Genomic DNA, 25,102 nt, shown 5'->3' with positions numbered 1-25,102 from the left:
CATTCGCACTTCAACTTGAATGTGATGAACGTGACAATCATCATCATTCCCCCAGGAACGCGTGCCTGACAACCACTTCCGTTCCACCTTAGATTGAATGAGTATCTCTTGGATCTCTTAATCAGAATCTTCGTGGTATAAGCTAGATTGATGGCGGCATTCGTGAGAGTCCAAAAAGTCTAAACCTTGTCTGTGGTATTCCGAGTAGGACTCTGGGATTGAATGACTGTGACGAACTTTAAACTCGCGAGTACTGGGCGTAGTGAAAGACGCAAAAGGAGGGTGAATCCTATTCCAGTATGATCGAGAACCTCAGATGATTAGCCGTGCTGTGATAGAGCATTTGGACCATTTTCACAAGAGGATGGGATGCAGCCATTGACAAGGGTGATGCCTCCAGACGATTAACCATGCAGTGACAGCGCATCGGACCATTTTCCAGAGAGGATAAAAAGTAGCCATTGACAATGGTGATGTCCTTACATAAAGCCAGCCATGGAAAGGAGTAAGACTGATTGGATGAAGACAGCAGGAAAGCAGAGGTTCAGAGGAACGAAAGCATCTCTATACACTTATCTGAAATTCTCACCAATGATATACATAAGTGTTTCTATCCTTATTTTCTATCTATTTATTATTTATGTTCGAAAACTCCATAACTATTTTATATCCGCCTGACTGAGATTTACAAGGTGACCATAGCTTGCTTCATACCAACATTCTATGTGGGATCGACCCTTACTCACGTAAGGTTTATTACTTGGACGACCCAGTGCACTTGCTGGTTAGTTGTATCGAAGTTGTGAATGAAAAACGATTTATTAAGATGTGCGTACAGAGTTTTTGGCGCCGTTGCCTGAGATCACAATTTCGTGCACCACTTATTCATCCAAGTATATCCTTTGCACAGGAGCACCACAGACACATGCCTTAAGATTCAACCCTTGGTGCCTAGCCTTATTTCTTACTCTTTTTCTTTATTTCTCAACTTTCATTTTTCTTTCCCCTTTTCTTATTAGGATCTTGTTATTTAGCTAGTCTCATGGGGTGTGTTTCAAGCATACAAATATAATAAACATTGAACATATAGGATGAAACAAAAATTATAGATTACAATCTTAGAGAAGTAAACACACAAGAATAAAATAATTATGGTTAAATAATGTAACCATGCATAAAGGCTCAAATCTCACAGGTTGTGTGTTCTTTAGCTTAAAAATCATGTTCTAAATACAACTTCAAGCAAATTTAACATAAAAGTTTTAATTAAAGTTAGTGAAATTTTGTTCCAAAAATAGGGTCTTAGAGGGAAAACTTATTGTCTTTTCAATCAAGTAGAACATGCATGCAACTAACCTATTACTATGCAATTTATCCTATTCTACAAAAGAAAAACTAACTAAATATCCTAATTTATTGGTGTTTAGGGAAGAGAAATTACCTCCGGAAGTCAGGTACTGACCGACCTCCCCACACTTAAGGCTTTGCACTGTCCTCGGTGCATCTGTCAGGAACAAAGGTGGGCTGGTAGCAGTATCTCCACAGTCGGAACCATCATGGCTTCTTGTGCTGGTAAAGGAAGTGGAGTCCGGGGTGTCTGAGTCCTTGAATTTTCCCATAATCAGCTCCTTGAGGTATGTGAATCGGCGCTTGTTACGGCGCTCTCTCATCTTAGCTTTGTGTTCCTACCGATCCAACCTTTCGAGTATCTGATGAAGCAGTTGGTCTGTTGTAGGTGCTTGTGGTGTTGAAGAAGGAATATCTTCAACTAGTTCAGTAGGATGGCTTGTGGTGGCTGGTGGAGGTCTGATGTATTTCCCGTTAGGGACATACTGATCATCGCGTGGGAGCATGGCTTTGGTTTCCCCAGCTCTGTAGGAAATTCTAGCTACTGAGACAAGATCTGAGACCAAGGCGGGAAAAGGTAAGTTGCCTGCAATTTGTACGTGTCCCATGGCATTCCGGATGTGTCTTGGTAGGTTCAGAGGTTGGTCTGTAAGGATGCACCATAGTAGAACGGCCATGTCCGCAGTGAAGGAGGACTCGTGAGTGCTCGGAAAGACGTAATAGGACATGATCTGTGCCCATACGCGAGCCTCCAAGGTAAGTGCTGAAGCCGATATTCCCTTAGGGCGGGTACGATGGTATCCATAGATCCAACGGCTGCCAGGTAGTGCGATAACTCTAAGAACGGCGTCCCAGTCAAATTGGTACATCTGGCGCTTGAGTGCGGCTTCTTGAAAGGCGTCCAATCCTCCTGGAACAAGGGGAAGACCTAGAGCTCTTTGAATGGCCTCTTCTGTAATGGGGACTTGCTTCTGACGGACAAAGACAGACTACAGGGTTGGCAGGTGGAAGTTGGAGTAGAACTCGACTAGCCAAGAAAGATTGACCTGCCTCGGCTGTCTCTGTAGGAAACCCCATTGTCTTTGTGCAATTTGCGGCTCAACAAAGGTAGCAATATGGTTTGGGAGGAGAAGAAGGTATTCGTTGTTGTAACTCATTTCTGCCAGGATGGGAAACATCTGCTCACAGTAGCGATTGGGAAATCGCGCAGTCTCCTTTGTTGGGAAGGCTCTTTCTTTAACTGCAGTTGAAGAGGGCTCTGCCACTAATGCTCTTTTTGTTCCTCCTTTTGCTGGTGGTTTGGGAGTAGCTTTCTCTTTTCCTTTCTTGGTGGCCATCCTGAAAAGGGAAAAAAAGAAAGTAACGTAAATTCAAAGAGATAGAGCAAGGAATAGGGTTGTATAAGTGATAAACAGTGCACGATAAAGAGGATGTTGTTAACACATGGTCATGACTACGTGTGAAAAGTTCAACAATAGAAATATAGCAAGTGCATTGGAGGATAATTAAATGCAAGGGGTTTATTGGCATGCAGGCAAAGGCATGAGTAGCATAGATCAAGCATTTAATTGGTGGAATGTGTTAACACTCGTAACAAACTTGCCATCACGTTTGTATTGACAATTAAATTCAATTAATACAATAATAAAGGGAATTTGTGAAAAGCAAGCATTGAATAGTAGAATAGAATAAGGTAGAAAAATGCATGATGCCATATGGGCTTTTTCACAAACACATAGCATGCATGGTAAATAAGGTATAGAAAGTATTAAAGTGAACATGCAAGCAACCCTTTAAAAAAAATAATATATAATTGCCAAACAATTTTACAACAATCCACAAGCGTATAATGAGAAACAATGACTCAAATAAATTTCCAACACCAAGTAAAAAGGAAAAAGAAAGAAAAAGAAAATATGGATAATGAAAGTAAAAAAAAAAAAGAAGAAAAGAAGATAACATAAAAAATAAGAAGAATAATAGAAAAGTAAGGGGGGAAGAAGAAAAGAAAACCTTATTAATGGTGGTGAGAGAGAGAGAGAGAATAGAAAGTGAGAAAGAAGGAAAAAGGAAGAAGGAAGAAATAAGGAGGGAAAAGAGAAAATAGGATTTGGGGAAAAGTAAGATAAGATAATTGGCAAATCAGGGAAGCTGTGCGGCACAAGCGACGCGGTCGCGTGGGGCACGCGGTCGCGCGACTTGCACTTATACTAATTCACGCGGTCGCGTCGGTCACGCGGTCGCGTGACCCGTTTTATGCTACTGGCGCGAGGGCAGCCTCGGACTTGCACAACTCTCTGTTCAAACTCTTATTGCGCCAAATGTTGGGTAACGCGATCGCGTAGGGCATGCGATCGTGTGAGTGGCCATTAGAAGGATATGACGCGGACGCGTGAGCCATGCATCCACGTGGGAAGAATTGTGCGTTCAGCGCCAATCCAGCACCACTCTAGCACAACTTTCGGTCGTGCACCCTTTTCACGTCGAATTCCAGGGCACGCGGCCGCGTGAGTAACGCGGTCGCGTGGGAGGCCAATGTTTCCGCTCGACGCGGTCGCGTGGGGCGATTTGTGCCACGGACACGCCTCCATCCATGCTCTCGCGTGACTCTCTGTTCGATTTATTATTTTCTCCAATCACCTGCGACGCGGACGCGTCGCGTACCATTTTTTTTAAAAAATAAAAGTATGTAAATGCAGATGCACGAAATGTACTAATAAAGAGAAGAGTTATTGAATGGAAAAACTAAGAATAAAGAAAAGAACGATCATACCATGGTGGGTTGTCTCCCACCTAGCACTTTGCTTTAACGTCCGTAAGTTGGACGCTCCACTAGCTCAGTTTTCGGCTATGTGGGGATCTTCCAAGAGGAAGATCTCGAGCTCCTTGTTTTTCTTCATCCTCTCTTCATGGTACAGCTTTAAACATTGTCCATTAACTTTGATAAGTTCAGAGCTTGAAGGATGACTTAGGTGAAAAACTCCGTACGGTTCGACCTTCTCTACTCTGTATGGACCTTCCCATCTTGATCTCAACTTGCCTGGCATGAGTCTCAGTCGAGATTTGTAAAGGAGGGCTAAATCCCCAGGTTGGAACTCTTTTCTCTTGATGTGCTGATCATGTACAGCCTTCATCTTCTCCTTGTATAGTCTTGAGTTCTCATAAGCTTCTAGGCGAAGGCTTTTCAGTTCTTGCAGTGCTCTACTTCAACAGGGAGATGACAAGCTTTTCCGTAAACTAAGCGGAAAGGACTCATCCCAATGGGTGTTTTGTATGCTGTTCTGTATGCCCAGAGTGCATCTTGTAGCCTGATGCTCCAGTCTCTTCTATGAGGTTTGACTATCTTCTGCAAGATACGCTTTATCTCTCTGTTTGACACCTCGGCTTGCCTATTAGTCTGAGGATGGTAGGCTGTTGCAACCTTATGAATTATCCCATGCTTCTTCATTAATCCTGTTAGTCTCCTGTTACAAAAATGGGTGCCTTGATCGCTCACGATTGCTCGTGGTGATCCAAAGCAACAAATAATGTGGTTTCTCGTAAAGGAAACAACAGTGTTAGCATCATCAGTGCGGGTAGGAATTGCTTCCACCCATTTGAAAACGTAATCCACAGCTAACAATATATAAAAATAACCATTAGAATTTGGAAATGGACCTATGAAGTCAATGCCCCAAACATAAAAAATTTCACAGAAAAGCATAATTTGTTGAGGCATCTCATCCCTCTTGGATATATTACCAAATTTTTGGCATGGGAAACAAGATCTACAAAATTCAGCAGCGTCTCTAAAAAGAGTAGGCCACCAGAATCCACAGTCTAAGATTTTTCTAGCTGTTCTTTGAGGGCCAAAATGTCCCCCACTCTCAGATGAGTGACAGGCCTCTAGGATGGACTAGAATTCTGATTGAGGCACATACCGTCTAATTACCTGGTCAGCACCACATCTCCATAAATATGGATCATCCCATATATAATATTTAGACTTGCTTTTCAACTTGTCTCTTTGATGCTTAGAAAAGTTTGGACGAAAGGTGCGGCTAACTAGATAATTAGCTACAGGTGCATACCAAGGGACTACCTCAGATACTGCTTGCAGGTTATCAAATGGGAAATTATCAGCTATAGGAGTGGGATCATCTGTAATGTGCTCAAGGCGACTCAAGTGGTCTACCACTAAATTCTGGTTACCACTCCTATCCTTAATTTCCAAATCAAATTCTTGTAATATCAGTATCCAACGTATAATCCTCAGTTTGGACTCCTTTTTAGCTAATAGATACTTTAGAGCTGCGTGGTCTGAGTACACTACTACCTTTGTACCAAGTAAATAGGCTCGGAATTTATCCAGAGCAAAAACAATAGCAAGAAGCTCTTTCTCAGTAGTAGTGTAATTGGATTGAGCGGCATCTAAAGTTTTAGACGCATAAGCAATAACAAAGGGGTCCTTACCTTCATGCTGAGCCAGTGCTGCTCCTACTGCATGGTTGGAGGCGTCGCACATTATTTCAAATGGCAAGCTCCAGTCTGGTCCTCTGACAATTGGAGCTTGAGTCAGGGCGGTCTTCAGCTTATCATACGCTTGTTTGCAATCCTCACTGAACTCGAACTCAATATCCTTCTGCAGTAGTCTAGGTAAGGGAAGTGCTACCTTACTGAAGTCCTTAATGAATCTCCTGTAAAAACCTGCATGGCCAAGGAACGAACGGACTTCCCTCACAGAGGAGGGGTAAGGTAAACTAGAAATAACATCCACCTTTGCTGGATCTACAAAAATGCTAGTATTAGACACGACATGTCCTAGTACAATACCTTGTTTTACCATAAAGTGACATTTTTCAAACTTTAATACAAGATTTATACGGACACATCTATCTAATACTCTAGATAATCCATCTAAGCAAAGGCCAAAGGAATTGCCATATACACTAAAATCATCCATAAAAACTTCCATACAGTCCTCAATAAGATCAGAGAAAAGACTCATCATGCACCTTTGGAAGGTAGCTGGTGCATTGCACAAGCCAAAGGGCATTCTCTTGTAAGCATAAGTCCCAAAAGGACATGTAAAAGTGGTCTTTTCCTGATCCTCAGGAGCTATATAAATCTGGAAATAACCTGTGTAACCATCTAAAAAACAATAATGTGATTTACCTGATAGGCGATCCAGCATTTGATCAATAAATGGAACTCTAGTTGCCATGAGATCTCCATGCTCATTCTTCACTGTAGTGACTCCAGACTTCTTGGGCACCACTTGTACTGGGCTTACCCATTCACTGTCTGAAATGGGATAGATGATATCTGCCTCCAATAGTCTAGTCACTTCCTTCTTGACAACCTCTAAGATAGTGGGGTTCAGTCTTCTCTAGGGTTGACGGACAGGTCTTGCTCCCTCTTCTAAAAATATCCTATGCTTACAGACTTGAGGGTTGATGCCTACTATGTCTGCCAAACTCCAACCAATTGCCTTCTTGTGCCTCCTCAGCACACTAAGTAACTGCTCTTCCTGTTGAGAAGTGAGTTCCCTTGCAATGATAACTGGAAACTTCTACTCGTCTTCAAGGTAAGCATATTTGAGGTGTGGAGGAAGCGGTTTTAATTCTAACTTCTGATCATGGTCAGGCTCTGGATTGTCTGGAGCTGGTAACAAATGTAAAGCACTGTCATTGTCCTCTGAGAATGTCCCCACACTTGGACCTTGTCCTATGTACTTCTCTTCAAATTCCTCCTGGTGAACTTCAGCCACGGTTTCATCTATGATGTTACACTGGAGGATAGAATGATCCTCCGGAGGATGCTTCATAACTCCATTCAGATTGAAGATTACTACTCGGCCATCTATTTCAAAAGAGTATGTTCCTGAAAAAGCATCTAATTTGAACTTTGAGGTCTTCAGGAATGGTCTTTCGAGTAGGATTGATGATGGCTTCTCTGAGTCATTTTGGGGCATCTCCAGGATATAAAAATCAATGGGAAATATGAGCCCCTTAATGCCCACTAATACATCTTCAGCAACTCCAGCCACTGTAATAATGCTTTTATCTGCTAACACAAAACGAGTTGCCGACCTTTTTAAGGGAGGGAGCCTCAAAATATCATATATAGACAAAGGCATTATACTCACACATGCTCCTAAATCACACATGTAATCAGAAAATACTACACCACCAATAGTACAATTAACCATACATGGACCTGGGTCACTACACTTTTCAGGTAAACCTCCCATTAAAGCAGATATGGAACTACCTAAAGGAATAGTTTCTAATTCATTAATTTTGTCTTTATGTATACATAAATCTTTTAGAAACTTTGCATATTTAGGTACCTGTTGAATAACATCAAAAAGAGGAACAGTTACCTCAACCTTTTTGAATATCTCTACCATTTTGGGATCAGGTTCCAGCTACTTCCTGGGCTTCCTTGCAAGTTGTGGAAATGGAATGGGAGTGGTGTCTTCTACAGTGTCTGCGCCCTTTGGTGCTTCCTCCTGTGGTTGAATTCTTCTTTTTTAGCCATGTCCTGTATGTCCTCTTCCTCTTCAACATCTTCTATTTTCACTACCTCTTCAGCTGAGGCGTGTTCTGGTGGGCTTGACTCCTCCTGATTCCTTTCCTGCAGTGTGGTTCCGGACCTTAGGGTGATGGCATTAATGCCACCCTTTGGATTGGGTAATGGTTGAGAGGGGATTCCACTGGAGCTCAAAGGCTGGTTATTGGAGTTATTCATTGATCCAATCTGTGAGACAAGAGCTTGCAAAGTAAATTTCAGACCATTTAGTGTAGCATAAAGGTTATTTTCCATGGTCTGTTGTCTCCGATCAATAGATTGTAGTAAGTCGTCATTAGAAGATGAAGAAGGATAAGTAGTTTGAGAGGTTTGCTGTTGGGTATTCTGTGGTCCTTGGGATTGCCTCAGGTGAGGTGCTCTGTAAGGCTGGTTCTGGTTCTGCTGCCTGTTGTTATTATTATTCCACCTCTGATTTCCCTGATTATCTCTGCCTCCTCTGTTGTTGTTGTTGTCCCTCCAATTCTGGCTAGAATTGTCCTGCCATCCATGGCTGTAATTGCCACCCTGATTGTACCCTTGGTTGGGGCGGTCATAGAAGTTATGAGTGGCTGCCACGGTGTTGTCTTCCTGCTGGAGCTGTGGACATTCATCAGTATAATGGCTATAATCAGCACAGACTCCGCAAATTCTCTGTGGGACTAACTGTTGGCTTTGCTGTGGTGGAGAAGGTTGAGCTTGCTGAACTTGTTGTTGATTCAATTGCATCTGCTTCAGCAAGTTGGTCATTTCACAGATACTCTGAGTTAGAGCAGCAGTCTCTCTGCTAGAGGATACTTCTGCAATAGTTTTTGAATGGCTTTGTTTCTACCTGTGATTCCGAGTAGATTTAGCTAAGTCGCTGATCAATTGCCATGCCTCATCAGTGGTTTTGTACTTTTTCATAGACCCATTGCTAGCACTTTCCAATGTGGTCTTATCTTGGGGTCTCATGCCCTGTGTGATGTAACCGAGTAACACTATCTTGTCAATCATATGGTAGGGGCATGCTTCCAGAAGATTATTGAAGCGCTCCCAGTATTCATAGAGAGTCTCGGATTCGTTCTGAACAATCATGGAAATGTCTTTCCTCAGTTTATCAGTAACTTCAGCTGGAAAGAATTTTTCCACAAATTCTCTTCTAAGTGTATCCCAGTCGGATACAGTTGCTGCGGGTTGAGTGTAGTACCACTCGCTTGCCTTTCCCTCAAGAGAAAATGGAAAAGCTTTCAAAAAAATTGAAGTTTCATCTGCACCATCACGCCTGACAGTAGAACAGGCTGCTTGAAAATCTCTCAGGTGCTTGATAGGATCTTGAGCATGTAAGCCATGAAACTTGGGCATCAAATTGAGCAGTGCAGTCTTTATTTCAAAGTCTGTAGCCACCGCTGGGTGATGAGCTTGAAACGGTTGCATTGTAAAATCAGGGGATCCAGCCTCCTGGATAGTAACTCTCCTAGGTGCTGCCATGTCACCTACACATAAATCAACCGAATCAGTAGAACGGGGGCTGGTTTCTTCCTCAAATGACATTTCATATCCGCCCTCTAAGAGGACTAACCGACGCCGAGCTTGCCTTATTCCTGAAATAGTTCTTTCAATCTCAGGATCAAATACTAGCAAGCTTGGATCAGGAAGTGAACACGTCATCTAACGAAAGAAACAAGCAGCTCATAGTAGCAAAATAAAATAAAATGCAAATAAATAAATTTCAATCAATAACTTAGCACTCTATTGTAACTCCCCGGCAACGGCGCCAAAAATTGACGTGGCGGAAATTGGCGAGTCAAGAATTGTTATAAGATATGCGTTGCAAGTATAGTTCTTAACCAACCAAAAATTGGCTTATCAATTTAGAAGGGTGTCACAAAAATTAAAATTAAAATACTGGGAGTATGAATCCCAGGTCGTCTCCCAACGAGTTGCAGAAAGGTGTGCTATTTTATTAATCAGATGTTTTCAAAAAGGTTTTGAGTTGAATAAACAGGAAATTAAATTAGGGGAATTAAATAATTTAAATAAAAGCCTTGACTGGGAGTAGATTAGTTGGAAGCCCTATTCTTGTTGAAGTACTCTCAAGATTAATTGATAATTGAAGGTTGTTCTGTTTAGTTATCCCTTACTAGGTAAGGGAAAGTCAAACAAGTTGGAATGCTACTTCTAGTCACAAGTTCCAACCAACTCAATTAAAAGGGATTGGTGTCAGTGACTAGAGGGCAATCCAACAATAAACCCAATTACAATTTTTCTTTTGAGCATTCCAACTCAAGGGTTCCTTTCAATCAACTCCCCATCGAGTTAGGGAACTACTCGCTCATTGTGAATGTAGAATTCATAACATAGGAAAGGAATTAAAGAAAGACATGATAAATAAAAATCAAAGAAATCAATTAAAAATAAAAGTAATTCTTGTATTAATAAATTCTAAAATAATCCAATAGTAAAATTGAGTAAATTAAAGGACATGGAAGAGTAGAGCCAAGTAAAGAATACGAACTAGAATGACGAAGTCTTGATGAGGTAATAACTCTTCTCAATATCCCAATGCAAAAAGCAATAGAAATAAAAATCCTAAGAACTATGAATGTGTGTAGAGAGAAAAAACCTAGAGGAGGAGTAAAACTAGATCTAAAAACTAAAAACTGTGTAGAATGAATGTTATTTTTTTGGTTTCTACATGTTCTCTGGCTCTAGTATGCTTTTCTAGGCCAAAAACTGGGTCAAAACAGGGCCCAAAATCGCCCCCAGCGAATTTTGCAGATTATGCAGATCGCGCACATCACGCGATCGCGTCATTCATGTGGCCGCGTCATTTGGCGTTTTCCCTGCCATGCGGGTGCGTCGTCCACGCCTCCGCGTTACTTGTGCTATTCCAATCCGCGCGGTTGCGTGAGCCATGCGGCTGCGTCACTGCGATTTCCTCTCTTTCGCGCAGTCGCGCGAGCCATGCGGCCGCGTCACTTCTCGCTGGTCATCTCCTCAATTTCTTGTGTTCCTTCCATTTTTGCAAGCTTCCTTTCCAATCTCTAATTCATTCATGCCCTATAAAGCCTGAAACACTTAACACACAGATCACGGTATCGAATGGAATAAAGGAGAATTAAAATATATAATTAAAAGTCCCTAGGAAGCAAGTTTTCAATCATGTAATAATTTTAGGAAGAAAATATAAATGCATGCTAATCATATGAATAAGTGGGTAAAGATCATGATAAAATCACACAATTAAACACATTATAGACCATAAAATAGTGGTTTATCAAGCACTTGCTGTCCCTTTTCGAAACTCCTGGATGTCAGATTGAGGTCATGTCTTCTGTTTGCCTTTTCTTTATAGATCTTGGCATTTTCATAGGCTTGAGATCTGAACTCCTCCATTTCCTGCAGCTGCAGGACTCTTTTTTCACCAGCGGCAAGGCTATCAAAATTTAGTAGCTTGAGAGCCCAGAGGGCTTTGTGTTCAAGCTCCAATGGTAAATGACAGGCCTTTCCATACACCAGTTGATATGGGGACATCCCGATTGGTGTTTTGAATGCTGTTCTGTATGCCCAAAGAGCATTATCTAGGTTCTTCGACCAGTCCTTTCTTGATGCTCCTACAGTCTTTTCCAGAATCCTTTTTAACTCTCTGTTGGATATCTCGGTTTGTCCACTTGTTTTAGGGTGATAAGGTGTGGCAACCTTGTGCTTTACCCCGTATCGTAGAAGAAGAGCTTCTAGTGGCCTGTTACAAAAATGGCTCCCTCCATCACTGATGAGCGCTCGTGAGACTCCGAACCGGCTAAAGATATTCTTTCTGAGGAAGTTCATGACCACCTTGTTATCATTTGTTGGGGTTGCAATGGCCTCTACCCACTTGGAAACGTAATCCACTGCTACTAGGATATACTTGTTTGAATATGAGGTTGGAAATGGTCCCATGAAATCGATTTCCCATACATCAAACAGTTCCAGTTCTAAGATGAAATTCTGTGGCATCTCATTTCTTTTGGGTAGGTTTCCAGCTCTTTGGCATTCATTGCAGCTTTTTGCTACTTCCTTGGCATCCTTGAAAAGGGTGGGCCAAAAGAATCCGCTTTGTAACACCTTGGCTGCAGTTCTTTCCCCTCTAAAGTGGCCTCCATAGCACGAGCCATGGCATTTCCATAAGACCTCTCTTCCCTCTTCTTCTGAAACACATCTTCTAAGGATTCCATCTGAACATTTCTTGAATAGGTATGGTTCATCCCAAACAAAATACTTCGCATCATTGATGAACTTTCTTTTTTGATGTTTGTTGATTTCTAGAGGTAAAGCCCCAGTTGCCTTGAAATTGGCAATATCTGCAAACCAGGGTGCTCTGTGAACCGTCATCAACTGCTCATCTGGGAAGAACTCATTTACACTTGTATCATGTGATCCTTCTTTATCATGAGGAATTCTGGATAGGTGATCTGCTACTTTGTTCTCCACTCCTTTCTTGTCTCTAATTTCAATATTGAATTCCTGCAACAACAAGATCCATCTTATTAGTCTTGGTCCAACATTAGTGACAAAGGTGAATGTCACTAACGTTGGCGATTCCTTGCTCCTCCCACGTTAGAGTTCATGTTAATGTAGTTAACGTGACTCTTAACGTGGCCAATTGGGCTTAGTCCAACGTTAGTGACAAAGGTGAGTGTCACTAACGTTGGCATTGTCTTCCCTTTCCACGTTAGAGTTCACGTTAACTGAGTTAATGTGACTCTTAACGTGGCTAATTGCCAATTTGGAGTGTTAGAGGTATTCACTTTTACCACTAACGCTGGAGCTCCCTTTCTCTCCACGTTAACTACTACGTTAATGTAGTTAACGTGGCAATTAACGTGGGCCATGATGGTTTCGAAGGCATTATTGGCAATCACTTTTCTCATTAACGTTGCAAGTTTATTCCCATTTCACGTTAGTGGTCACGTTAATTAGATTAACGTGGCTGCTAATGTGGCTCTTCCTTGCTTCCTTTGTCCTGAAATCAAGCAAATAAAGTGCATCAAAGCTCTAATCCAAGTTATGAGACATGCATTATCCAATTTGTCATTCAATTCATGCATAATTCTCATAAAATCACATGAAATTCATAATGTTTGCTTGAATCAAGATGTAAGTGATTATCTACCCAAAACTTGCTTATTAACTAAGAAAATGCATGAAACTACCCTAAAATAGTAAAGAAAAGGTCAGTGAAACTAGCCAAAATGCCTTGGCATCAGGTATTTTTAGGAGTAGGCTAGGGTTGGTTTCCGTCATGGGTGGGGTAAATGGGAGGGAAATTAGATTTTAAAGTGGGTGGGGGTTGGTGAGAGTTATGATGGTTTTGGAGAAGTGATATGGATGTGATTGGGTTAGGGTTTATAGGGAAGTGTGTATGGGGATGTGGGAAAAAGAAGAGTGAAGAAGTAGGAAAGGTAAAGATGCTGTGGGACCCACTTATCCTGAGAGGCTAGGGAATTCAGAATCTCTGCCCTCTGCATGGGCGTTGAATGCCTAGCATTATGCTCTTGGCTGGCGTTCAATGCCATCTTTGCTGCCATTTGGGGCATTGAACGCCTAGCCAGTGCTCCGTGGCTGGTGCTCAACGCCAGCAAGTCTGCCATTTTGGGCGTTGAACGCCCAGCCAGTGCTCCCTGGCTGGCGTTCAATGCCAGCAAGACACTCCATCCATAGTGTTCTGTTTTCATTATTGAACATTTTTGTTCTAACTGCTGCACATGATCATGCTAGGAATTAAAAGAAATAAAAATAATTAATTAGGGTTAGGTTGCCTCCTAACAAGCGCTTCTTTAACGTCATTAGCTTGACGGTTAGCTCTTTAAGGAGATGGATATGGGCTCAGAATTTTGCCCCTTAAAGTGTACTCTCTTTCTGTCTTTTTATGGATGAGCTCCACATGCTCAAGAGATAGGACATGACTCACTGTATGTGGTATGAATGGCTTCTTAGTGAAAACAACTCTCATGCCAGGTGAGAGGCCTTTAGTGGGGACTTTCTTGTCCCTCCAGCCTTTAGGTACTTTCTTCTTAGTACCTTTGTTCTCAGTGCTTGTTGATGGCTGCCCAACACCAAACTTAGAATTATTGTTTGGGGGCTTAGTAAAGCTCTACACTGAAAGAGATGGTTGGAACACTAAGTGTTGCACAATTATCTCTCTTTTCTTAGAGGGAGAGTTGGGGTGAGGCATCTTGAACAGAATATGATCCTCCCTCCCTTAGCTACATCAATGATAGCATTGGTAGTGGCTTGGAAAGGTCTTCCAAGGATGATAGATTCATCCTCATCTTTCCCAGTATCTAAGATAATGAAGTTTGTAGGGATGTAAAGGTTTTCAACCTTCACCAAGACATCCTCTACTAAGCCATTTGCTTTTTTCATTGATTTGTCTGCCATCTCTAGTGAGATGTTTGCAGCTTGTACCTCAAAGATTCTCAGCTTCTCCATTATAGAGAGTGGCATGAGGTTTATACTTGATCCTAGGTCACACAGAGCCTTCTCAAAGGTCATGGTGCCTATAGTGCAAGGAATTAGGAAGCGTTCGGGATCCGGAAGCTTCTGAGGTAGCTTCTGCTGTACTAAAGTATTGAGTTCTTTGGTAAGCACTGGAGGTTCTTCCTCCATAGATTTTATACCACATAACTTAGCATTCAACTTCATGAGAGCTCCTAGGTATCGAGCAACTTGCTCTTCCCTAGTGTCTTCATCATCATCAGAGGATGAGTATTCATCAGAGCTTATGCACTGCAGGAGTACATGCAAAGGAACCTTTATGATCTCTACATGAGCTTTGGCGTCCTTTAATTCTTGGATAGGAATTTCTTCAGTGGATGATGAATACTCAATAGGTATGCCATTACTGGCATTCAACGTTAGTTCTGGTGGTTCTTTGGGCGTTGAACGCCCATCATGCATCCCTTCACAGGCGTTCAACGCCTGTTCCTTTGCCAAGTTGGGCGTTGAACACCAGGAGGACCTCTTCCCCGGCGTTCAACACCAGATTCCCTGCCAGTTTGGGCGTTGAATGCCCAGTGAGGGATTCCTCACTGGCGTTCAGCACCAGCTTTGTTGCCAGGCTGGGCGTTGAACACCCAGTGAGGTATTCCTCACTGGCGTTCAACGCCATCTCAGTTTCTCTAGATTCGGCCTCATCCTCAATGGTGATGGCCTTGCACTCTTCTTTTGGGTTCACTTTAGTGTTACTAGGAAGAGTGTCAGGAGGAGTCTCAGGGATTCTCTTGCTCAGTTAACCAACTTGTATCTCCAAATTTCTGATGGAGGACCTTGTTTCAGAAATAAAACTATGAGTGGTCTTAAAGAGGTTGGAGACTATAGTTACTAAGTCAGAAAGGCTCTGTTTAGGGGTTTCCATATATTCCTAAGAAGATGGAAATGGTGGTCTATTGTTGAACCTATTCTGGGTTCTTCCACCTTGATTATTATTGAAGCCTTGTTGAGGCTTCTGTTGATCCTTCCATGAAAGGTTAGGATGATTCCTCCATGAGGGATTGTAGGTGTTTCCATAGGGTTCTCCCATGTAATTCACCTCTTCCATGGTGGGTTGGTCAGGATCATAAGCTTCTACTTCAGAGGAAGCTTCTTGAGTGCTACCAGCTGCAGCTTGCATTACAGTCAAATGCTGAGAGATTATATTGACCTATTGGGTCAAGATCTTATTCTGAGCCAATATGGTATTCAGAGTGTCAACTTCAAGAACTCCTTTCTTCTGAGGGACCCCACTGTTCACAGGGTTTCTCTCAGAGGTGTATATGAATTGGTTATTTACAACCATCTTAATGAGTTCTCTTGCCTCTTCAGGCATTTTCTTCAAGTGGAGTGATCCACCTGCAGAGCTGTCCAATGATATTTTGGACGTCTCAGACAGACCATCATAGAAGATACCTAGGATAGACCATTCTGAGAGCATGTCAGGAGGACACCTCTTGATCAGTTGCTTGTATCTTTCTCATGCTTCATAGAAGGATTCACATTCTTTCTGTCTGAAGGTTTAAACTTCCATTCTAATTTTGCTCATCCTTTGAGGAGGAAAGAATTTGGCCAAGAAAGTATTGACCAGCTTCTCCGAAGAATCTAGGCTTTTTTTAGGTTGAGAATCCAACCATATCCTAGTCTCTGTCTCTAACAGTAAAGAAAAAAAGCATAAGTTCGTATACCTCAGGATTCACTCCATTTGTCTTAACAGTGTCACAGATTTGCAAGCATTTTGACAGGAATTGATGTGGATTTTCCAGTGGAAGTCCATGGAATTTGCAATTCTATTGTAGAAGAGAGACTAACTGAGGCTTAAGGTCAAAGTTGTTAGTTCCAATGGCTAGCATAGAGATACTTCTGCCGTAAAAGTTAGGGGTAGCTATGGTGTTGTCACCAAGAACCTTTCTTGCATCTCCTCCATTATTAGCATTGGCTGCCATGTCTTCAGCTTCTTGTTCAAAATTTTCTGAGAGGTTTCTTCCGGAGTGTTGTACTTTGGCTTGTTGTAAACGCCTCCTGAGAGTTTTCTCAGGTTCAGGATCAGGTTTAAAGAGAGGTTCTCTATCTCTGTTCCTGGTCATAAACAAGAAAAAGAAAACAAGAAATAAAGAAAGGAGAAGAATGAAGAATGAAGATAGAAGAAGGAGAAGAAGAATTCGAATAAAGAGATGAGGAATTTGAAAATTTAAAGTAAAAAGAGAAATAAGAAACAAAGATAATTTAATTATTGATTGAATTTGAAAATTAAAAGCTAATTAACTAAAAAGATTTGAAAGTTAAATTATGAATTTTAAAAAAGAAGAGAGAAAATTAAAGAAGATATTTTTGAAAATTAGAAGAGAGGAATTAGTTAGAAAATTTTGAAAAAGAAGAAAGAGAAAACAAGTAACTATTTAAGAAAGATTTGAAAACAAGATAAGATAGAAGATTAGAAAAGATTTGAATTTATAATTTGAAATTAGAAAAGATAAGATAGAAATTGAAAAGATTTTAAAAAGATTTGATTTTGAATTTTGAAATTAGAAAATATAAGAATTTAAAAAGATTTGAAAAAGATAAGATTTGAAATTTGATTTTTGAAAAAGATTTGATTTTGAATGTTGAAATTTAAAATTTAAAATTTTGGAATTCAATTTTAAAATTTGAAATTGAAATAAGATAAGATAAGATTTTTTGAATTTTAAAGAAAGATCAAAAGATAAGATAGCAATTTGAAAAAGATATGATTTTTGAAAAGATTTGATATTGAAAAGATTTGAATTTGAAATTTAAAACTCAAGATAAGATAAGATAATGATTTTGAAATTAAAATTTATAATTTTTTTTGTTGCTTTTTTCGAAAATTGAGATAAAAATAAGAAAAGATATTTTATTTTTTTGATTTTTGAATTTAATGAAGAAAGAGAAAAACAACTAAATGACACCAAACTTAAAATTTTTAGATCTAACACACCTAGAATTCGAAAATTGCAAGGAAAAATATAAAGAGACATCAAACTTAAAAATTTTAAGATCAAAATAAGAAGAAAAACAAGAACAATTTGAAGATCAAGAAGAACACCAAGAATAAAACTCAAAGAATTGAAAGAAAACAAGAACATGCAAAGGACACCAAACTTAAAAATTTTGAAAACCAAAGACACAATTTTTGAAAATTTTAAAAGAAAAGACTCAAGAAGACACCAAACTTAGAGATTGACACAAGACTAAAATAAAAGACACTATCTTTGAAAATTTTTTTGGAAAAAGACTCAAGAAATTCGAAAAAGACTCACACAAGAACAAGAACAAAGACTCAAACAAAGAATAAAGATTGATAAAGAAAAGAAAATATTTTTGAAAGCTTTTTGAAAGGAAAATAAAAGACTCACGTAAAATAAAACTAAACCTGTAAAGAAAAGGAAATTACCTAATCTAAGCAACAAGATAATCCGTCAGTTGTCCGAATTCGAATGATCCCCGACAACGGCGCCAAAAACTTGGTAGCACGAAATTACACTTCGCCCAACTGAACCAGCAGGTGCACTGGGTCGTCCAAGTAATACCTGAGTGAGTCAAGGTCGATCCCATGAGGATTGTGATTTGAAGCAAGCTATGGTTATCTTGTAGATCTTAGTCAGGCAGATAGAAGAGTTGTTTGTTTGATTAATTTGCATAAAAGGAAAATAAATAAAACGTTACTTAGTTGATGGTGAATGCAATGATATGAAGATGGTTAAGGCTTGGAGATGCTTTGTTCTTCTGGATCAATCTGGTCTTACTCTCTTCTTCAACTGTGAATGATTTCTTCTATGGCAGGCTGTATGTGATCAACGCCTTTCTTAAGGGATCGCCAATACTCCTCCAGATTTGAACCCCAGGGTTAGTGTGGATCCAGTCTGATTGAGAGTGAAGCTCCTGCAGTTCATTCTCCTTAGTGATCCTACCCAAAATGCCACTGACAAGGTCAAATCTTCTGAATTAGAGAATGTTGCGCCTTTGGTTCTATCCTCTACCACAAAGACTCTAATCTCCCCGCACCTCGGCTGAACTGGTGTCTCGAGAAGTCCCCAACGAAGTCGGGGATTAGCCGTCTAAGAGATGTATGATCAAGCTAGTGGTTCATCATTGTCCGATGAAAGATTCATGCTGAACCCAAGTAGAATGAGATAACCTTGTGCTGGTTCAACGCATTCATAATGATGAAGAATGGACATACATCTTAGAATAGAGAATCAAACACATATTGAGATAGAACAGTAGTACTTTATTAATCCATAGAACTCAGCAGAGCTCCTCCCCTCAACCTAGGATGTTTAGAAACTCATAATGATAGAAAATACAATGATAAAAAAAATATGGCAGGTCCTCCTTCCCTGAGTTTGTAAAATTTCTCAAATAAATACTAAGCTAATGACTAAGGACTACATAAGAAGGGTAAAACAGCCTTTTAGTGCTAAAATCCACTTCTGGGGCGAACTTGGTGAGTGTTTGGGCTGAGCTTGATTGAGATCCATGTGTTAGAAGGCCTCTAGGGCATTGAACGATGGCTAGGGGATCCTTTATGGGCGTTGGACATTGGTTCTTCTCCTTTGGGCGCTGGATGCCAGAATAGGGTAGGAGGCTGGCATTGAACGCTAGTTTTGGGGCTTCAATTCTGAAGCAAAGTATAGCCAGTTATAAATTTCTGGAAAGCTATAGATGTTAGCTTTCCATAGCCGTTGAGAACGCACCTTTTGGATGTCTGTATCTCCAGAAAATCTCTTTCGAGTGCAAGGAGGTCAGATCCAGACAGCATTTGCAGTGCTTTCTTTGTCTCTGAATCAGACTTTTGCTCTAGCTCCTCAATTTTAGCCAGAAAATACCTGAAATTGCATAAAAACATATAAACTCAAAGTAGAATTCAAAAATGTGAATTTTTCACTAAAACCTATGAAAACTTAATAAAATATAAATAAAACATGATAAAAACTATATGAAAATGGTGCCAAAAAGCGTATAAAATATCCGCTCATCACAAAGCCATCCTGGAAGTGAATCATCGAGCGTGTTGCACGCCCAGGAGTTGGCATGTGACATGCCGCTTTGTGCCTCTATGTTGGCTTCCTATAATCATGTCCTGGCGTGCCACGCCCTTTTGCTGGCATGTTGCATGCTAGGTTCTTTGCTTTGGTCTGCATGGGCGTGTTGCACGCCAATTTTCTACCTTCTTTAGGATGCTTTTCTTATTGCTTTCTTCTTTTTGTGTTCTGATTCCCTTTTGCCATCCTTTTCCTACAATTAACAAGAATTCAATAGACTCAAAGTACTAATAAAATATCATATTTTGAGCTTTGTTTCTTTTTAACCTTCCTAGCCAATTGTACTCAGAGCCTTGGGCCTTGCTTTTTGTTTTTCTTTCTTCTCTATTATTGCTACTTCTTGGTTTTATGAATTTTTAAAAACCTCCATAATTAATAAGAAAATTATGAAATGAAGGATAAAGTATAAGATAAAGGATGATATAAAAAGACACAGTAGAAACATAAAAATATAGAGAAGAGTTTTCCTACTAGACCTTTAAGTTACCTATTCTTAGCAACCTAGATCACCGAAAGGGATTCTCTACTAGACCTTCAAGGAACTTGTCCTTGACAACCTAGATTAGAGCGCTGAAGTTGAAGAAACAACCAGCAGATTCAACTTAGGTTGGATCCTTCAGTCTTCTTCATATAACAAGCGACGCAAATCACTCACCTCACTTAATCACACAATAAAAACGTGCATAAAGCAACTGAAAATTTTGTTCATCAAAAGTTGTGTAAATGGCCTCACAAAAGGTGTTTAAATAGACCCCTAACAAACTAGCTAAAAGATAGGATAAGATAAGTGTTCATACCCTAGCCTGATCTCTGAGCCGGGACCCAGTATGGCGAAAGGGCTAACCTCCAGAGAGGGCCCTCCAATCTCTAGCAGACCTCTTATAAGAGGTCGGACACCATCCAGAAGATACCAAGGCTAGGTCACTGCTTCGAGAAAGACGGTAACCAAAAGGATAAGATCTCAACAAACTCCCTGATAAACCCCAATTTGGTGGTTTATCTTGTGCTTAATTTAGGGGATTTTATCAACTTTTCTCACATTTATTCAATGAAATAACATGGTTTCATAATTCTCCCTTAATTTGTGCTTAAGTGTGAAAACATGCTTTTTAGGCCCTTAATTGATTAATTTTAATTCACCTTTGATTCCACTAGATGCCTTGATGTATTTGTTAGTGAATTCAGGTTGAAAAGCCTAGGAATGGATCAAAGAAGTGAAGAGAAAAGCATGCAAAGTGGAGAATTCATGAAAAATCAAGGATTTGGAGTGCATACATCGATGCGCAGGCGTGACAAACGCGAACGCATGGAAACGAGGAAGTTGCATGGCGACGCGTACGCGTGACATGACACGTACGCATAGGAAGTAAAATGCCAAGCGACGCGTACGCGTGACCCATGCGTACGCGTCGCAGCTCACACGTGACCTTATTAAAGTGAAAATGCTGGGGGCAATTTCTAAGCTTCCCAAGCCCAAATCTAACTAATTCCAGAGACTATTTCATGCAGAATTGAAGATTGGACAAGGGGGGAGCAATTTGTAGAGTTTTCATCATGCTTTAGTTAGTTTCTAGAGAGAGAAGCTCTCTCTTCTCTTTAGAATTAGGTTAGATATAGATTAGGATTTCTTTAGATCTAGGTTTAATTCATGCTTTGATTTACTTTTCTTTTTTAATTTCTTGTTTCTTTACCTTTGCTTTCCTAGTTTAGTATTTTACTCTTTGTATTTGTTTACTTTGTTGTTGATGCACTCTTTACCTTTGATTTTTTTATTGTTTAATTGCTTTGTTGTTGTTAATTTCTTGCAATTTGTAGTTGTAGATTTATATTTCTTGCAATCTTATTTTCCCTTACTTTTATGCCTTCCAAATGTTTGACAAAATGCTTGGAAGGATGTTAGAATATATTTTTCTATTCTTGGCTTGGGATGGTAACTTAGGTGAACTTGAGTTGCTAATGTCCAAGTAATTGATGATTGGTGTCCATTGGCTCTAGCTTCAACTAAATCTATTAGTGAGGTTGCTAGGACTTATGGATTAGGATTAACATTTGACTTTCCTTTACTTGTTAGAGGATAACTTAATGGGATTGATCCTTGCAATTATCATGTTGTGGTTAGTAACAAGGATAAAGATCCTTAACCATCAACCCTTGCCAAGACCTTTTTATCATTTGAGTTTCGTTTACTTTCTTGCCATTTATTTTTCTTGTCCCTTGTTTAAAACCCCAAAATATACAACCCATAACCAACAACATAAACACTTCCCTGCAATTTCTTGAGAGACGACCCGAGGTTTAAATACTTTGGTTATTCTTATTGGGGTTTGTTCTTGTGACAAGCATATTAAATGTTGATTGAGGATTGTTTGTTGGTTTACAAACTATACTTACAACGAGAATTTATTTGAGAAATTCTATACCGACACAATTTTTTCTCATCAAATGGCGCCATTGCCGGGAAATTGCAAATGTGTGCCTTGTTATTCGTTATTGTATATATGTTAATATTGTGGATAGCTTGATTTTTGGATTGCTTGATAGTTTTTGCTAGTTTTAGGACTTTGTTCCATTATTTCTTGTTAGCTTTTGTCTTTATTTTCTCTTTTTACTATGAATTTTCACCCCTTTGGCTATGAGTGTGGTAACAATTATGTTGTAAGAAATGGGAATTTCAATGAGAATACGCATCAAGGATGAAACAATCAAAAGTGGGAGGAGCTTCAAGCATATGCTCAACCTTCTTGGCAACAACCTCCTCTGGTCTCTTATAGGTATAATTCCATTCCTAATGCATATCAATCCAATAGATGTGGTAGTCCTCATTGTGGTTGTCAACAACATAGCCCTCAATGTAACATCCCTTCCAGCAAAATACCTTGCTTAAGTCAGGGTATTTCTACTAGAAAGAACATTACGTAAACTTTCCTAGTATTAATTACTTAATTATCGAGCCTTTGTATCGAGTTCGCGTTTCAGTTTTAAGGAAATGCCAGAAAATTTTTGTTTTTATTCAGTAAAGTCATGTTTAAAAGACTTCCAACAAATAATAATCACATAAATATTATTAATAATAACCCTTAATACAAAAGAAACCAAATAAAACTCAAATACAATATACTAAACCTACCCCTATATGTAAAATAAACTCTCAAGGGACGACAGCGAGGGGACTCTATGAAAGCAATTAAAACCGTAAAGAAGGCCTACTAATCACTTGCAGCTTCATATTGCATCTTCAAACCTGTGTCACTGAAAGGGTGGAAAATTTAGGGGTGAGAACCAAACCACATGTTCTCAGTAGAGGTCGAGAATGCCGTGAAAGTAAAGAATAAAACGCAAATAGTTAATTTCATTCAGAGACATCTAAAAGAAAATTAACCTTCTTTAAAAGCATTAGTTAATTATTCAAAATCCTAGACCTATATTTTCTTTATAAAGCTCTTAAAAGTTTTCCTAGACTGTATGAATGACCAACCTGTTCCAAGCATAGGTTCATTAAATCTATGCTGAACCAGTTTGATTTTTTCATACTTTACTAGACCATAACATAAAAGAAGTTACCTACGCGGTATAAATGATCATCCTGCTCCAAGTATAGGTTCATTAAGTCTATGCTGAACCAGTCAGGTACTTTATACAGAACTAGACCTCAAACGTACCAGTCACGGCCTCAGGCCCAAACAACTCAATCAATATCCAATCACCATAATCCAAACAATCAGTTACAAACACAGGCAATGAGGTTCAAACACAACCAAGAGCAATTACATCAAGTATAGCAATTAGCAATTAAACAGAATTATTCACTTAGGCAAACCAATTACAATATACACACCCAAACAATGTCACATATATGCATATGATGAATGTCTAGTCCTAGTTCAGGCCATGAGCTCATGTGTCGGTTAGCACCTCATTCCCAACATTTATCCGGTCACGAGTTCACGATTTCCCGAATACGATTTTCTGTTCAAATAAATGAGCATATAATTATTAGCAGCTCTATTGAGACAGCCTCTGCTTTCTACTCGCAGGAAATATACTCTTGGGAACGGAAAATCGCTATACGTATCCTAGTTTCCCTACAGAAGCTCTTGGGTTGCTGATGAGCAGATAATTTATACGCTTTTTTGCATTGTTTTTAGTATGTTTTTAGTATATTTTAATTAGTTTTTATTATATTTTTATTAGTTTTTAAATAAAAATCACTCTTCTAGACTTTACTATGAGTTTGTGTATTTTTCTGTGATTTCAGGTATTTTCTGGCTGAAATTGAGGGACCTGAGCAAAAATCTGATTCAGAGGCTGAAAAAGGACTACAGATGCTGTTGGATTCTGACCTCCCTGCACACAAAGTGGATTTTCTGGAGCTACAGAAGCCCAATTGGCGCGCTCTCAATTGTGTTGGAAAGTAGATATCCTGGGCTTTCCAGCAATAAATAATAGTCCATACTTTGCTCGAGATTTGATGGCCCAAACAGGCGTTCCAAGTCAGCTCAAGAATTCTGGCATTTAACTCCAAAACTGGCACAAAAGCTGGAGTTAAACGCCCAAACTGGCACAAAAACTGGCGTTTAACTCCAAGAAAAGTCTCTACACGAAAATGCTTCAATGCTCAACCCAAGCACACACCAAGTGGGCTCGGAAGAAGATTTCTGCATAAATTACTGATTTCTGTAAACCCTAGGCTACTAGTTGTCTATAAATAGGACCTTTTGCTATTGTATTTTCACACTATCAATCTTGGGACGTTTAGTCCTTAGACCTTTGAGGCTGGCCATTCGGCCATGCTTACACTATTTGTTCTTATGTATTTTCAACGGTGGAGTTTTTACACACCATAGATTAAGGTGTGGAGCTCTGCTGTTCTTCATGAATTAATACAAAGTACTATTATTTTTCTATTCAACTCAAGTCTATTTCTTCTCCAAGATATTCATTCGTTCTTCAACTTGATGAATGTTATGATCTGTGACACTCATCATCATTCTCACCTATGAACATGTGCCTGACAACCACCTCTGTTCTACTAGAAATGGCTTGAATGCGTATCTCTTGGGTTTCTAATCTAAGATTGGAACCTTCGTGGTATAGGCTAGAATTAATGGCAGCCATTCCTGAGATCTGGAAAGTCTAAACCTTGTCTGTGGTATTCCGAGTAGGATCTGGGAAGGGATGATTGTGACGAGCTTCAAACTCGCGATTGTGGGGCGTGTGACATACGCAAAAGGATCAATGGATCCTATTCCGACATGATCGAGAACCGACAGTTGATTAGCCGATGTTGTGACAGAGCATCAGGACCATTTTCACTGAGAGGACGGGATGTAGCCATTGACAACGGTGATGCCCAACATAAAGCTTGCCATGGAAAGGAGTATGAATGATTGGAAGAAGGCAATAGGAAAGCAGAGGTTCAAGGGGAACAAAGCATCTTCATACGCTTATCTAAAATCCACCAATGAATTACATAAGTATCTCTATCTTTATTTTATGTTTATTTTATGTTTATTTTCATCACCTTAAACTCCATAACCATTTGAATCCACCTGACTGAGATTTACAAGATGACCATAGCTTGCTTCAAGCCGACAATCTCCGTGGGATGGACCCTTACTCACGTAAGGTTTATTACTTGGACGACCGGG

At 39.8% G+C, this 25,102-nt stretch overlaps 1 non-coding gene across 1 annotated transcript; it reads left to right on the top strand.

Annotated features, from left to right (window-relative positions):
- Positions 1 to 15,822: 15,822 nt before the first annotated feature.
- Positions 15,823 to 15,931, top strand: LOC148545440 (small nucleolar RNA R71). The gene has a single exon (XR_015902038.1). It is a non-coding gene; the product is annotated as a small nucleolar RNA R71 (small nucleolar RNA).
- Positions 15,932 to 25,102: the final 9,171 nt, after the last annotated feature.

The sequence above is a fragment of the Arachis ipaensis genome, chromosome B9 (assembly GCF_059453495.1).
Source record: "Arachis ipaensis isolate K30076 ecotype BB chromosome B9, ASM5945349v1, whole genome shotgun sequence".
NCBI classification, from domain to species: domain Eukaryota; kingdom Viridiplantae; phylum Streptophyta; class Magnoliopsida; order Fabales; family Fabaceae; genus Arachis; species Arachis ipaensis.
This window is presented reverse-complemented; position numbering and strand designations above follow the sequence as displayed.